Raw genomic sequence first — 17,585 nt, 5'->3', positions numbered from 1 at the left:
TGATTTTAAACTTTTTATTTCCCATTGAAAAATCACATATTTTCAACAACAATACATTTTGACACAATTGCTATCATTGCTTTTAATATATATTTCAATTAAATAAGTTAGTATTGTGGGATGACATGATATCTAAATTCTTTTCTGGCATTTCCATTTAACATAATCTGGAACACATTATTAAGCATTGTTTATATTTTATCCTTCTCAACATGTGGTTGAATTAACCATTTTGTGTGGTATTTCTAAGCATCCCTTATATTAATCTTGCAATCCATCAGTCCTTAGTAGTTGTTTGTCATTGTTTTTAGGGCTTCATTTCTCATCACTGGAATATTTCTAGCTGTGAGACTTCACTCCCTACCCCCCCTCGCCGTTTTCTGAGGTTTTCTGTTACCTTCAAAAGCTATCTTTTGTCATCAAGGAGAAAAATCATATTTACTGGATTCTGTTTTTATCTCTCTTGGAACCAGCCTCGTGCCTCAAGTTTGAGTATCAGGGCATTCTTAATTTTATAGTAATATACGCTACCCATCTTTCTTGAGGTTACAGTTTCTAGAAAAGTAAAACGTGTAGGCAAAAGAGACAGGAGGACCAGAACAAGTATAATCTGCTACACCGGACTGGTCTCAACTCACCAGAGTGACTTCTATCAAATGTTCTGTCATCAGTAAGGAAGTGCTTGCCCTACACTCCTTTGAGCTCCAGCTTACTCTTCTCTAAAACATCCCATCTTAGCCGCTCAGGTGTTGTGTTGTGGCTTCTTCCCATATGGAGACCTGAAAAGAAAAAAAAAAAAACACAACTCTTTTTTTGGTGAATCTCATGGCAAAATTAATACCTCAGGACATTCACCAGGCCCTGGCCCTCAGTTCTCAAGAATCTGGACATAAACACATTCTAAAATTTCTTCTCAGAACCTCAGATTCTTTTGTTTATGTGTTTCATTCAAACTTTAAAAATGTGACAAGTAGGCACCCAGGTATATTTCAGTGAAGATCATGCCCAGTTGGTTTTTCATACTTCTTCAAGATCAATAGATATAATATCAATATCTATTAATATTCTATTATTAATTAATTAATATTAAATAAGAATAATTAATTAATAATCTATTAATATTATTAAAAATTAATAATGATTCTCATAATTCTGTATTAGAATTCTATATATTGACAGTCTGAATAATTTATTTTTTGGGAAAGACTTCCCACTTTGCTTGCATTTTTACATCCTTTAGTACACAGATTATTTTCAAATTGAATATGCTTTTTTCTTTAGGTTTCTCTTTCTTTACAATGGTGTAATGGTGCTGTGTTTTTACCTGTTCTATTAATCTGTTTTTATTATCCACAGTTTTTTTCATTCAGGATGTCAGTTCTCCTCCTAATGGTCTCCTCTTATGCTTGACTTCTTTTCTAGCGTTTGTAAATTTCACAAAAATTTTAATATCCTTGCCCCTTGTTTTGTTAATAATTATCTCTTCTTTTAAAGTAGTGAGAGACACAGATGTACAGAACAGACTTTTGGACTCTGTGGGAGAAGGCTAGGGTGGGATGTTCTGAGAGAACAGCATTGAAACAAGTATACTATCAAGGGTGAAACAGATCGCCAGCCCAGGTTGGATGCACGAGACAAGTGCTCAGGGCTGATACACTGGGAAAACCCAGAGGGATGGGATGGAGAGGGAGGCAGGAGGGGGGATCGGGATGGGGAACACATGTAAATCCATGGCTGATTCATGTCAATGTATGGCAAAAACCACTACAGTATTGTAAAATAATTAGCCTCCAACTAATAAAAATAAATGGAAAAAAAGAAAAAAAAAGTAGTGAGAGTAAATTGCTCTACAACCATATGAAGCAGATTAGGAAGATGGATGTTTTCTCTGACTTCCCATCCTTTTAGTAGTTGCTCTACTAACTTGGGTTTTCTAAAATCTTATTTGTGTTCTGTATGTAACTTGTTGACACTCCCTATTACATTTTCCTAGTTCAAATACACTTTTATGAGTTTCTCTCTGAGTTTCATTCTCCTTTGGATTTTCTCTTTTTCTGAATTTAGCTAGGAGAAAGTACTCTGTCATTTGTTAGTTTTTCTCAGAAAAATTTTTTTTCTTTTGCTTTAACTGAACTGAGGAGAAAGAAAATATGGGGTATGTAGAAGGCAGAGAGTACTCCCTCACAATTAATCTTTCCTTTATAGTCATCTTAAATGCATTTATGTGATAGATTCTGGAATAATCCCTTCCACCATATTACTTTCATTGAAAAGGTCAAGATAATAATGACAATAGTACTTATGAAATATTGTCAACAATGAAAAATTATGTAACTATAGAGTGCTTTCCATTTATCATCTACTTTATAATCTTGGGTGGTAAGATATATGGGTGAATGGTTTCCCAAATTTACCAGTGTGCAAACTGAATTCAACAGTATATTGAAAGGATTATACACCATGATCAAGTGGGATTTATCCCTGGGATGCAGGGTGATCCAGTAGTAAGAGTGATACACTCATTGGTAAATTTGGTTCAATGACTTGCTCTTGGTTACTCAACCTGGCCTGATTGTGAACTTATATATTCTGGCTATAAAGCTTGATATCTTTCTACTCTAACATCCTAATTTTAAATTAATGCTAGGACTCACTACTAAGCAGAAAAGATTCTCTCTTAGTCCAGTAAGGATAATGTTTTCCTAGTAGGGTCATTCTAATGTGTGGACATCATGCTGAGCTAGTAACTAATCACATGGCTTATAAGTAAAACAGTCTGAAGATCAACAGCATAAGGCTTACCTAAAAAGAGCGTGATTGAGAAAAATTTATGTTACCAAAAAGTTTGGATGCCTTTTGGAACTTACTTCTTAATTTTGATCAGTTGGCCTGTCAAATCACACAGAGACCCACTACTAATTAGGGATCACCATTCAAGATATGCTAGTGACAAGAATACTTTCATCATTCACATTTCTATTTTATCTCCAGAGGCCAACTGTAGGCTGTCAGCACTTCTGTGTGTTTGATCAATAGCTTTTCTGGCCTGGAGTGAATAGAGTGTGCTGATCAATTGAATAATGTGACATTGAACGGCAAATGTGTCTCCTTTCAAGTTGTGTAGGAATCTGTAATTAAAAGTTAGAGGATAAAGGAGTCATTGCATTTTGATTGGAAGGAAAGTGAAAGGCAGCCTCTGCTTTTATCGCCCTATGAGGAGTGAGGTATAGTCTCTGAACGACTTACCCCACTCTATAGAAACCTCTAAGGTTCAGATCACGATAATGGTTGTCCAGGCCAGAACACCTGGCAATCATTTTATCAGCTGTCTCTTTCACCCCTCATAGTCAAGAAGTCACCAGGGCTGTGGTTCTGATCTTTCAGTTTCTCCAGAATTTGACCACTTATCTCCAACACTCTGGCATCATCTTGGTTAAGGCCCTCATCCAATCAACCATCTTACCTGGGTTACTGCAAATAGACTCCTACCTTGTCTCCCTGCCCCCAGTTTTGCACCTCTTCAGATCCATTCTCCACACTGCTAGTACTTGATCTTCCTAATTACCTTAAAATAGTGAGTGGTTTCCAGTAACATTTAGAATGGAGACTAATACTCCTGTGCAGGGTATATGATTTTGATTTGGCCCTTGCTGATTTTTTGGCCTTACCTCTTGACATCTCTCCTTTTAATGTTAGGCATTATCCATCCTAAATTACTTTCAGTTCCCCAAATATACCAAATTTCATTTGGCTCAAAGCTTTTTCACAGGCTTCTTCCTTTTTCTGGAATGCCCTTTTCTTCAACCTTAGCTCATACTGCTTCTTTAGGTATTGTTTCTAGGACTTCTTGCCAGAACTTTCTTATCCACAGTGTTTGATACATCTGATGCTCCAACAGCCATTTACTTCTATCTTCTTATACTTATCATTGTTTCATTGTTTCTTAATGGCTGTGACTCTCTTCTGCTTTGATGTGAGGTCTTCTAAGGCTGGGACCATGCCTTCCTTTTTATCTCCAATAGATATTATAGTGTTGAACCGAGAATAGACCTACAGTAAGTGTTTTTTCCCCAGCTTTATTAAGCTATAATATACAAATAAAGTTATATATATTTAAAGCATACAATGTGATGATGCATATACATTCTTATACATTGTTAAATAGTCACAACAGTTAACATAATTAACATAGCCATTACCATCGCCTCACATAGTTAACTTTTGTGGGGGAGTGCAAACACTTAAGCTCTACTTCCAAAGAAAATTTCAAGTATACAATACAATATTATTAACTATGTTCAGGGCTTCCCATGTGACACTAGTGGTAAAGAACCTGCCTGCCAATACAGGAGACAGGAGACGCAGGTTTAATCCTGGAGTCGGGAAGATCCCCTAGAGGAGAGCATTGCAACCCACTCCAGTATTCTTGCCTGGAGAATCCCATGGATGGGGGAGCCTGGTGGACTACAGTCATAGGGTCGCAAAGAGTCAGACATGACTGAAGTGAGTTAGCACCGCTACATTCACCATGCTGTACATTAGATTCCCAGAACTTATTCATCTTATAACTGAAAGATTTGACACTTTGACCAATGTCTCCCCATTTCACCCACTGCACAGCCCCCTGGTAGCCCCCATTCTACTCTGTTTTTATGAATTTGACTATTTTTAAAGATTCTACATGTAAGGTAGATCATACAAATTTTCTTTCTCTGTCTGGCTTATTTCTTTCAGCACGGTGTCCTTCAGGTTCATCTGCATCATTGCACAGGACACGATTTTCTTTTCTCTATGGCTGAATAATGTTCCACTGTGTATATATCTATATCTATACATCTTCTTTATCCATTCATCCATTGACAGGCACTTAGGATGTTTTCATGTCTTGGCTGTTGTGGCTAATGCTGTCATGAACATGGAAGTGCAGATCTCTCTTGAAGAGAATTATTTCCTTTCCTTCAAATATAAAACTAGAAGTGGAATTGCTGGGTGATATTAGTCCTGGAAGTGTCACATGTGACCTTTTTTATGTTGAGGTACATTTCTTCCATATCTAATTTTTTGAGGCTTTTTACTGTGAAAGGATACTGAATTTTGTCAAATGCTTTTTTCCTGCATTGACCGAGATGCTCATCTGAATGTTATCCTTCATCCTCTTAATGCAGTGTATCACTCATTTAATCTGTGTATGTTGAATCTTCCTTGCATCCCAGACATAAATCCCACTTGATCATGATGTATGCCCCTTTTGGTGTGCTGTTGAATTGTTTACTTTGTTGATGTTTTCGTCTATGTTCATCAGTGATATTGGTCTGTAGTTTTCTTTTCCTGTAATATTCTTATTTGGGTTTGGTATCAGGATAACATAGGTCTTGTAAAATGAATTTAGGAATATTCTCTCCTCTTCACAGTTTTGGTAACAGTGTGGGAAGGATTGGTATTAATTCTTATTTAAGTATTTTATAAAATTCACCATTAAGCCATTCAGCCCTGGGTTTTTCTTTGTTAGGAGGTTTTTGATTACTGATTTAATCTCCTTACTCTATTGATGTGCCAAGATTTTCTGTTTCTTCATTATATAGTCCTGATTGGTTTTATGTTTTTAGGAATTTATTTGTTTCCTTTAGATTCTCTAATTTGTTAGATAGTTCCATTTTTTAAAGTTTTTAGCCACCCCTGCCCTGGGTGATTTCTTGGTTGATATTTTTTTTCTGTAAGTCTCTTCACTTCCATATGCTGCCCAGCTTTTCCCTCTTGCCATCAATCCCCTTCTCTGTGCTGTGCCTTCCCAAATTCCTGCTAGTTTCTTATGCAGACAGTTATTTTATATATTATCTTTTTGTCTATCTCCAGACCATATAGGGTAACTATCTTCAAAATCAGCTCTGTCTATGTGTTATTCAGGTTAGGATATACCGACATATCAAGCAACTCCCAAATCTCAGAGAATAACTCACAAAGATTTTGCTCCTGTTCACACAAGATCCACTTTGGGTTATCACGACTACTCTGTTCTAAGCAGTGACCTGGGATTTCATGTTGTGATGTCCTACAGCCTTACCTCTGAAATAGGTACTTTATTGGTTATCGGAAGGTAAATATTTCCTTCTATTTAGGCAGTATTGCAGAAGGGGAAGGCAAGAGGGTCTCACACCAGCTCATCTTTTAAAAATGTTTTATGATAGTAAATTTCAATTATATACAATAGTAATCAATCCAGGGCCAATTTTGCTTCACTTGTACTCCCACTTACCCTTCTTACTCTCACTGGACTGTTTTTAAACTGGTCCCAGAAAGTTCTTCTGTATCTACCTTTAAAAGATATGGAGGAACTTCCCTGGTGGTCCAGTTGTCAAGAATCCACCTGTCAATGCAGAGGACACGGGATTCTATTCCTTGTTCAGGAAGTTGCCACAAGGCAACTAAGCCTGTGCTCCACAACTACTGAGACACATCCTAGAGGCCAAGACCTGCAACTACTGAAGTCCTTGCACCCTAGAGCCCGTGCTCTGTGATGAGAGAAGACACCATGATGAGGAGCCCATGCACCGCAGCTAGAGAGTAGTCCTCACTCACCGCAACTACAGAAAGCCAGTGAGCAACAACGAAGACCCAGCATAGCCAAAAATAATTAAATAATTAAAAATAAAAGATACGGATTCTTTCTAAAAGCATCATCTGGATATCATTATCACACCTAAAAGATGACATAATCTCCTAATATCATTAAGCATTCAGTTAGCCCCACCAGCTGTTAGGTATTTTAGCTAGGAAGTGACACATAACAATTCTGCTCACATCTATTGGCCAAAACTAGTCACATGGCTCCAACTAAATGCAAGGATGCTGGGAAATGCAGTCTTTTGGTGTACCCAGGAAAAGCATTATGAAGCAAGACTTGGTGAATGCAACCTAACATTAGACAAATTTCTGAGCTAGCATTGCCTCTTTTCAAGCATGTTTTTCTTCCCTTATATTTAGATATCAATAAATGTTCTCAAACATGTAGAGTGATGTTGGATTAACTACTGGCACAGTCTGTCTCAGAAATTTGGGACAGACACACATTGTTTATTTAACCCATAGGTATTCCATTCTGATTCCTGCCCATAAGTTTCACCCATTCATAAAGGTCCAATTCGAGTATTCACCTCTTTCAGAGAAAGGTTTTCCTGACATAAAACTCATAGCGAACTTTCACTTCCCAATTGTTGAAACACACTAGTTATTTGTACCACTTGTGAATCATTTCAATCAGATTGTTTTCTTTTTGAAGTGCATCTAGGATCTGATCCCTGAGTATCAGGGTGTTCTGGCTGGTGATTTTGCAGCATTAGCCCTCTCTGGGAGAGCAGGTCGAGGCATAGGTGATGTGATAAGAGGTCTGGGGCAGGCATATGCTCTGAGGGAATGCAAGTCTTAAGAGAAGATACCCTCCCATTCACAGAAACGTATCAGTAAGTTAAGTGGGAGGGTGTGCTAATGACAAACCTATTGCCCAATTTTTCTTATATTCCTAGAAGTAGCAGTAGCACTATAGGCACCCAAAACTTAGAATACTTATTGGCTTTGGCTAATTGAGATGATTTAGCTGATTATGCAGTGACTAAATCCTCTGTCTTATGCAGTGAAGGAATGATGACACCTCTGATACACCTAGCACCAAGACAGGGGTGAGATTTGTCGAGATATTTTCTGAAGGAATGTCACCTACCTGCTGTTTCATGCTGCATCAGAATTTTGATAATAATTTAAAATGTAATGTCCTATTCCTTGTCCTGTTTTCTGTCTTAAAATATAGTATCTACAGAAGTTTGTGCACTTGTAGGTTTGTTTGAGAGTTCCTAAACTTATGCAATGGAAAGGGAAACATGACTTTCTAATTAAGCTTAATTTCATACAAAACAAGGTATAAATTCTCTAGAGGTTTGGTGGTCCCCCCTCTGGCTAACCCAGTCTGTCTTGATCTCTGCTTTTGTCAGGCTGCTTCTGTGAGACTCACCAAGTGGGTTCTACAGATTTCTCCCATCTTGAAAGTCTGAAGAAGTGAGGCTGCTTTTGTCTAATAGCATGGTTAAATTAATATGAGATTTCTCTATATCTTGCATGTAGTTCTTCACCAATTAGCTATTAAGTCATTTTTCCTAATTAAAATGTTTAACTCTCACATGTCCAAAGACCTGTATCTTTCCTACCCCAGAAGGAATTTTTTTTTTTTTTTTTGGAAGGAATTTCTATAGGAGCAAGTCCTACATGAGAAATTTACACCAACAACAAAGGAAGTGAGTGGAGCAAAGCATTGTATGAAGACTGAGGGAACAGAAAGCCCAGATGCTTATCTGCAGACTCTTGAGAGTGCAAGGAGGTGAAAGCCAGCTGTTGAGAGTGAGTATAGAGTCAGTAACCCTGAAGTAAAAAATTTGGAAAAGGGCCTATAAAGATGACTAAAAGTGGAAGATAAGGATGAGAGCTGGGCGATTGTCAAGAACAAACTCTGGGGTTCTTGGTTTGACTTTATGAGCTGGAAGGAACTTGGTAAGTGGGTGGGATGGCAGGTGAAAAAGCCAGTGGAGCAGACACAGTATGCTCTTCATTCCCATGTCTCCCTCTGGTTTGGATGTTCTATAATCTGCCAGCTTATGCTTTGTTCAGTTTATTCTGGGTGGGAAGTTTGGGTTTCATTGCTGCTATTGTTGTAATGAATAACTCAGAATTATAGTTCCATTTGAAAATGTTTCCTTCATGACCCAGAAACATGGTACAATGCCACTTCCTGAGCCTGATCATCCAAAATCATGCTGTGGTCAGAGCCACACAGGCTCTCTGATTCACTTTCTAACAAACCACAGTTTAGAGAGTGGTTTCCAAAGTTGCCTGGGCCTCTAACTCTGGGTGCTATGCCTAGAGATTCTGACAGTATACTCAACGGACTTGAATTTGGAAACTGACATCATAGATTCATTGTGTAACATGTCCTGTTTAAGTAGTATCATGTAATTGCTGTGGTTATTAATCTTTAGAAACTGGACACTTAGAACTTAACTGTGGAAATCTGAGATATGGATGGACCTTAGAGCATCCATCAGCTCAGGGTGTGGTGATGACCTAGATGGGTGGGATGCAAGGGGAGGTCTATGAGGGAGGGATATATGTATACATATGGTTGATTCACCTCCTTTTATAGCAGAGACTAGCAACTATACCCCAATTAAAAAAATAAAGAGCCTGAGTTAACGACGAATCTTCAAAGGATTACAGCCTGCAGTAGTTGATGCAGTTGGCACTTTTCCACAGACTAAATGTTGTCCAAGTAGTAGTCAATCTCTGCCTCCTAGTACTTGAAGGAAAGGAGTAATGCAGTGTATGTTTGATAAAGATGTTCTGCTTTTATAGTACTGAAAGTCTTGGCTTCCATAATGGGTAAAATTGGACCTATAGGGAAAGAACAGAAAGACCTTCTGTCAGCATCATGCTATTTTCATGAAGTATGATATGGGAGAGAAGACAATATGTATATATATATTGTGTATGTTAGTGGTCAGATCTGTTTCTGCTGTAGAGAAATGGAAGAAAAGACATTGCTACTCTTTAGGAAAAGAACAGAATAGGAAGTGACCAAAAAGGCTATTTAAGACAGAATCCAACATTTTTCTTTCCAAAAAACTTTCTCCTGACTTTTAAGTTTCTATTGATGACATTACAGAGACTCAAACCCTCAGATTTCATTAGTTACTGCCTTATTGACTTGACTTTAAAGGGAACTACCATCAAAGGACAATTCTGTCCCCTACATGTTTATGCAAGACTTTCCAAAATCATTTTTGCATTTTAAATTGTTGGGAAAAAATTCTGAGATGAGTGATATTTCACGACATATGAAATTGACTACATGAAATCCTAATGTTAGTATCTATAAAAGCAGTTTTATTGGAATGAAACCAAGCTCATTCATTTACATGTTATCTCAGACTGCCTTTATGACGGCAGAACTGAGTAGTTACACAGAGGCCAGGTGGCTCATAAGCCAGGAACCTTTACTCTTTAGCCCTTTATAGGAAAAGTTCGTCTTAGTAGATTGTAAGCTCCTTGAATCCAGGAACTATGTTTCAAATCCTAAGAAGCCTCTAACAGAGTATTTAGCACAGAAAAATTTCAATAAATGTTTGAAGAACTAAACTTCAAAAGTATAAAATGAGCTGCTTTTTTCCTTGCAGCAACCAACCCAGGGACTTTACCCAAGGGGGTTCACTATATATTTCTAATTAAATGAAATTTAATTACTCTTTTGCTTAAGTCAGTGGTCCTCGAACTTTACCTTGCACCAAAACCACTTGGAGGACTTAAAAAAACACAGATTCTGTGGCCCTGCCCTGAGAGTCTGATTCAGTAGGTCTGGGGCAGGACCCGAGAATTTTCATTCCTAAAATGTTCCCAGGTGATGCCGCTGCTGCTAGTCCAGGCATCACACTTTGAGAACCATTGATTTCATTAATACTTCCCAAACCAAGATGAAAACCAGCATCACTTGAGGAAGTATGTTAAAAATATAAATTTCTAGGCTTCCCTGCCAGATATTCTGATTCTGCACATATAAGATTGGGGCTGGTAGTCTTTTTATTTAATGAATCATTCAAGTGTTTTTGAGATTTCCGGAAGGGTCACTTTTTGGAATCAATAGGTGCGACAACATCCTCTGAGGCGTGGTTTCTGCTTAATATTCAAATACTTAGTGTTTTATTCATAAAAAAATAGTTTCACGGGTTTAGAAGAGATCATCTAGTTTGCTAGTTTGGTTTTCAAAACTCAAGTGACAAAATGGTTGGGTGAAGTATTTAATTAAAAAAAATCTCAATTAGAATTGAGATAAGAGGAGGTAGTATGAAGTAGAGTGAATAGGAGGGCTGAGCAACCTATCTGGTCTCTGGGGATGGTGTTTGAGAGGGAGCTGTTATGGGTGACAAAATGTGCCTTCCAGCAGCTGGGAAGTACTGATTTAGTCTAACAATTGGCTTTTTAATTTTCAGAGAAAAATGACATAATCCTACATACTAATATTTTCATTGAATTTTCAGTTGCTGAGAAACCAATGGAAGTTAAGGGAACAATTCTTTTCTTCAAAAATTGGAACATAATGACAAAAATAGTTTTTATGATGACAAAAGTGCCAGGCTCTAGTGAATGCTCTGTAGAGCTTTTAATTTACAATTTTGTTTCTGGCTGTGTGATGCTCTAACACAAATTTTCAGCAGGGTAAACGTCTATTGACCATGCTGTTTGCAAAGATTATACACTCATTGTAAGCTCACATCAGCCCTGATTTAGGCCACAGGGAAGGTCAAGTTCACCTTGGCTGCACTGCTGGACAGCCTGGGGCTCAGGTAGGTGCTTCTGCAGAAGCAGTATTTGACACAATATATTCCCTGTCCATTCTCCACATTAATAAAGAAGTGAGAATGAAAGACCACGTGAGGCAGCACAGAACTGGATTTGGAGCCAACCAACCCAGTGGGACTCCGCTGTGCACTTGGAGTGACCTCAAGAGAATCACACAACCTCTTGAGCTGTCTCTTCCATCATAAGATTGAAGGGGTTTGTTGGCATCACATGATTCTTATGTGAAGGTTCTTCATAGACCAGACAGCCTTGTCCCTGCTTATGGCATTGCTGATGTGCTCCAAATGTGTCACTATGAGATATGCAAGGTTCTTGTCTGGAAGTCTTAGAAACATGTGTCTGGTGCAGACTATACAATCTGTACGTGTTTCCTGAGTGAAACTGAGAGAATAAAAGGAGAGAAAGAAAGCATATCGGTTTAAAACAAACTTAATAAAAGCTTTATAGAGCAGAACTAGACTATAGGTATGAAATGAACCAAGTGGATATTTCAAAGAAGGGTTCATTTACTGTTTTCAGGCCTGTGACTTAGAATTCATGGTTAGCAGTGTTAGACACAGAACTTCACCTTTTAAAAATCCCTATGACTCTGTCTCTGTTACTAAGATAACTGTATTACTGTTCATGTTAGAAAAGTCAGTCTTAATGGCATCTCAGGTCCATTTTAGATCTACCCAGGGTAAGAAAAATTCTCATTTAGACTATGTTTTTGTTCAGTGAGAAATAAAAGAGTCTTGCATAACTTTATTTATATGTTGATATTTCTGTAGCCTGTAAAGGAAAGTGCATCCTCACTCATTGCTCACTGGCTAATGCCACTGAGCACTAAAGGGCTGTACAAAGAAGCAGGTCTTCAATGCGTGCTCTCTGCCAGGTGCCCAAACAACTGGAAAGATAGCAGTTGCTTTTGTAGAAATATCGAGATTTACGAGGTGGCCTCAGCAAGAACAAAAAGTATAGGTGAAGTATTTCTGTATTTGTAGGTGTTGCTTTAATATAGGTTAATTTATAAAAACATATTGAGTCTATATTTAGTTATTCAAAGATCTGGGAGCTGGGGAGATAACTATACTCAAGACATAGTTCCTGCCCCCTGAGCTTCTGGTTTAGTGGGGAGACAGGCACATTAATAGGCAGTTATGGGGCTGTGTGTATGCCTCGAGCCTGTAGGAACTCACAGTGAGGACACCAGCATGGCTAAGGAGGGGGCTGTGGCCGGGAAGGTTGGTCAGAGGAAGTGACGCCTATGCTGGAACTTGAAAGATCAAGAGGAGGTGATGCTTAACAATCTGTGAGATATGTTTCCAGATGAACTGAGCTAATGCGTGCTGCTCTTAAGAATGTGAAACCTGGGAATGAGCTGTGAAGACAGTAGTGACAGGTGTGCAAAGACAAGAGGAGAAGAGGAGAGGCCAGTAGAAGCCCAGAGGGCCCTGCTCCAGCCTCAGTTATGAAAAGGAGGAAGTCCATGAATAGTTCAGTTCAGTTCAGTCGCTCAGTTGTGTCCGACTCTTTGTGACCCCATGAACTGCAGTACGCCAGGCCTCCCTGGCGTTGGGATCACCTGGGAGTTGGAATCACCAACTCCCGAAATCCACCCAAACCCATGTCCATTGTGTCAGTGATGCCATCCAACCATCTCATCCTCTGTTATCCCCTTCTCCTCCTGCCCTCAATCTTTCCAGCATCACGATCTCTTCAAATGAGTCAGCTTTCCGTATCAGGTGGCCAGAGTATTGGAGTTTCAGCTTCAGCATCAGTCCTTCCAATGAACACCCAGGACTGATCTCCTTTAGGATGGACTGGTTGGATCTCCTTGCAGTCCAAGGGACTCTCAAGAGTCTTCTCCAACACCATGGTTCAAAAGCATCAATTCTTCAGTGCTCAGCTTTCTTTATAGTCCAACTCTCACATCCATACATGACTACTGGAAAAACCATAGCCTTGACTAGATGGACCTTTGTTGGTAAAGTAATGTCTCTTCTTTTTAATATGCTGTTGGAGGGAGGAAGCAGAGGGAGGAAGTAAAGCCAGAGGGAAGCGGGTGGCATGAAGGAGGGAGAGTGCTGCCTAGTCTTTGCAGGGACTGCCCAGTCTGATTCCCAAGATAACTGGAGTTATTTTTATTCTCAGTCTTTGGCTTCTGTGAGATTCCTCAGTTCTCAAAGCAACCTTATCTGTACTTGAACTAGCTTGAATAGACCTTTGTCCTTCATGAGCCAGAAGATCTTGAACTGAGTGGGAAGCCAGTCAGAATGTCTTATCATGTCTCTTTCTGAACAGTCTTGTTTTCCCTACCCAGATGCAGAAGCAATATGCTCCTGTTGAGTAAAGACCTTGGAAGCCTGCCCACCCCACACCCACCCTCCACTCCAGGAGAGCTACACCTCGTGTCTGGACCTGCTCCTCCTCTCCATGAGTTCCAGAGACTCTTCTGTGACCTACTGGGGGATAGGTCACTAAGGAGCACCTTCCTCTATCTTATCAATTGACTGGGAATCACCTGGCCTGTGACCCTGCGGTTTGCCTCAGTCAGTCCAATGTTAGCTATATACCACTTTCCTTAAAATAGTGCACGTTGGTGGTATAGTGGTGAGCATAGCTGTCTTCCTTAAATAAGCCTCCTTTGTTGTACATTCATAACCTGTTCCCAGAGCTTTCAAAGTACCATGGTCTGTCCCTTCATCTTGATGCCTGATTTGTGGTTACTGGAATCTGCCATGACTCTACTTCAACTTTATTTATGATTGTTACCCCCTCTCAAGGTGACATTGCTGCTGCAACATTGCCATGTGACCCTTACAAAGTCCCTAGGAGACAATCTGAGCACCACTGTTTTCCCAGTTTAACCTTTCCATGTCAGTTGATTGAGCTTATTATAATATATAAAACTCTCAGATATATAAAATTTCAACAGAAAAAATATATATATTATATTAAAACTCTCAAATCTATAAAGCACCACATTTATTTTTATTTTTTTCTTTCAAAATAAGAATGGAGCAAAAGGGTAATTATTTATCGTTGGTCACTGCATGATGTGAGATAGTGTCAGTGAGTGGGGAATGGATAGATGACAGGTAAATGTGAGGCCACTCAGCATAAAGACACAGGCTGGGACATTCCCAGTGAGAACAGGATGGAAATAAAATCTCATGGTTTGCAAGAAGGGAAACTTGTGCCTAAATGAAATTGTGATTTGGTTATCTATATCTGACAGATTCAAAAGCCTGGAGGTGACAGAGATTTAGTCAGTAACAGAACCCACATCTTCTGGTTCTTGAAGTGGCTCAAACTTCTGAGAAAATCAAGAAAAAAAAACTTCTCCTCTAACTCCACACACACCAACTACTGGGCTAGACATGTAAGAATTAGGCAGGACCTGGGGTGCATCTAGTCGGATACACTGTACTGTCTGAAGCAAATATTCTCACTACAACATCCTTTAGCAGTGAGCTTCTTGCCATAATTCTATAATTCCTATAATTCCAAGCTCAGGTTTCTAATGAGAGAAGCTTTTCTCTTCCACCATGCTCTATTCTAAAAACTTGAATTTCCTTCCCATAGACTCTATTTTGGCAATACACTACCCATTCCCAATCACCTAAGCCAGAAACAGCCATCTCTGATAAACTCTTTTACTTTTCTGTATGTTAATAACGGAATCCTGGTTTTATTTGTTTTGTCCTGGTTTTTTGGTGCAGTTTTTCTCCCCTTCCCTTTTTCTCTGTTATTGTTCTCTCTCCCTATCAAGAACCTCATTATTTTGTGCTCTGTTGATAAATTTCATGCCAGATTGATTTCTCTATCTCAATGATAGTCAGAGCTCTCCTGTTCTTTTCAAAATCTTCTCCAGAGAAAGATGCAAAAATGAGTTTTATTGTGCCATCTGGATTGTAAGGCTCTTTGTAGCTTTTATAAATGACAACCTCTCCTATTTAATTTCACATGTATATAGTTTACAATTTGACAATATTTTTACTATTCTCAGAAAAATATCACATTTGTTCATAACAGGAAGCCTTTTTTAATCAGTGGTTCTTGCTAGAGCTGGCTGTGCCCCGCCCTTCCGACTAAATTGTCTAGAAAATTGACAGATCTTCTCATATTCTCCCTTTTTTCATTGATTTCTCATTTCTTTGTTGACACCTGATGTTGGTGACATCCAACCATTTAGTTATCCAGTGAGAATATGTATGTGTTTGAGATTATTATCACTGGAGTGTAAGTATGAGCATAAAGGGGGCAGATTCGGAGTTGTGCTTCCATTGAGGAGAGAAGTGCTGAGTAACTTTCTTTAGTCCTGGAGAAGATAATTGACAAGGAAATGGGAAGGGAGAAATGTAAATAAGTGGAGGGCAGGTGATACCCGCATAGAGTTATTGTAGCTGGGGTAAGGCCTAGAAGCCCTTTGAAGCATTGGTGCTTAACTCGGGAGGATTGAGGGCAATAATAGAGGACAGTCTTGGCAGGTAGCTCAGATTACCAATACCTGGTAAGTAGAAATCAAGGAGATGGGGCAGAGTGATGGGCTATATGCTTGTCTTAAAGGTTTTAGATATTGAGACTGATGTCTTTTCCCAAGAAAGCAAGTTCTGTGAAAAAGATCAACCTTCTGTGTCTTTATAGAAGCAAGAAGTTTTAAAGTGAAAGAATCAGATGGACCTTTTGGCTTTGAGCAGTAACATTCTGATACAGGATAAATGTTGATGTTTTTGTTTTTTCATTTTTTAACATCACAGGCATATTCCTATGCTGAGGAAGTATTTTGGGCTCCTATAATTTCTTCCCTGAAAAGGGTTTCTCAAAGGCAAAAGAACAGAGCTCTGATTACATTTTTTAAGTTAATGCATTCTGGAATTTTTAAAATTTTCTTGATTAAAATGACAATTTGAATTCAAAGGGCCACACAATATTACGTGCCAACTGATGGATGACAATTGCCCCATAGTCTCATCTCCCCTTTCCCATTCACGTGTTCTTATTATGAATTCCTTTACTCCTTTCTGATTAATAAATGGAAACACATGACTAAATTGTTTAAGCTTAATTCATGGCTTATTTTTGCTGTATATTCTATTTTATTGGAAGATATTTTAATGGTTTTTCTTCCATTAGCAGAATTTGTGGTAGAAACTTGCTTCTGCTTTAAAAAAGAGACCTGGCAGAGCAGACATTTTAAGCTGATCACTTAGTTTCTGAAATTTTAGAGGAAATAAACAAGATGATTAGTTTGAAATGTAATTCATAGTCAATGAGTTAAAAAAAATACTTGAGTTGCTGATTACAGCTAGCTCAAGCAAATCTAAAATGCCATTCACTTTTGGAGAGATTCCAAATGGATTCTTTCTGCTTAAATTTGCAAAATTTCCTAATGCTGTGTCAATATTTCAAAGAACATTGAAAAAAAGTTTGTAAGCAGAATTGATCTGACTTCAACTGCTCTGAATGTAGGCGGTGTCTTGAATTTTCTGAGCATAATATTCACAGGTTGAAAAGAGACTCGAGTTTAGAGAAATAGTTCTGATTCTCCCGGGTGCACTTGCAGCTCTATTGCTGCTCTCCCATAATGCTTTTCTTTTTCTTTTTCCCTTTTGAAATTTTTATTATGGATGATTTCAAATATATACAAAAGGAAAGACAACAGAATAGTAAACCTCCAAGTAACCAGTGCTCAGCTTCAAGAATCATCGACTCGATGGCTATTTTGTTTCATCTGTACTCTGACCAGTTAATATTTTCTCCTTTCCCCTATAGTCAATTATTCTGAAGCAAATTCTAGACATTCAAGTCACTTCATATTTAAATATTTTAGCATGGTCTCTAAATTAGGATTCCTTTAATATTATTACCATACCTTTTAAAAATTCAGAGTCATTTCCTTCAGGAAATATGCAACTCAAATTCTCTGTTTTGTCTCATATAGTTTTTAAGAGTGTATTTATTCAGATCAGGATCTAAACAAGGGCTCACATGTTGTATTTGGTCAGTATGTCGCTTCAATCCTTTTCAGTATCGGTTTCCCTTTCTTCTTTTTTCCATTACAATACATTTGGGGGGGGGGGGTGGGCGGGAGAAACTGGTCATTATTCCTGTAGATATTCTCACAATATGGATGTTTTTATTTAACATCTTGCTTCGCCTCTGGCATTTCTTTAATAATCTGATCATTGCATGATCTACCCCTGCCT

The sequence above is a fragment of the Cervus elaphus genome, chromosome 22 (genome assembly GCF_910594005.1).
Source record: "Cervus elaphus chromosome 22, mCerEla1.1, whole genome shotgun sequence".
In the NCBI taxonomy this organism is placed as follows: Eukaryota; Metazoa; Chordata; class Mammalia; order Artiodactyla; family Cervidae; genus Cervus; species Cervus elaphus.
The sequence above is the reverse complement of the archived record's forward strand: the minus strand, read 5'-3'. Positions refer to the sequence as shown.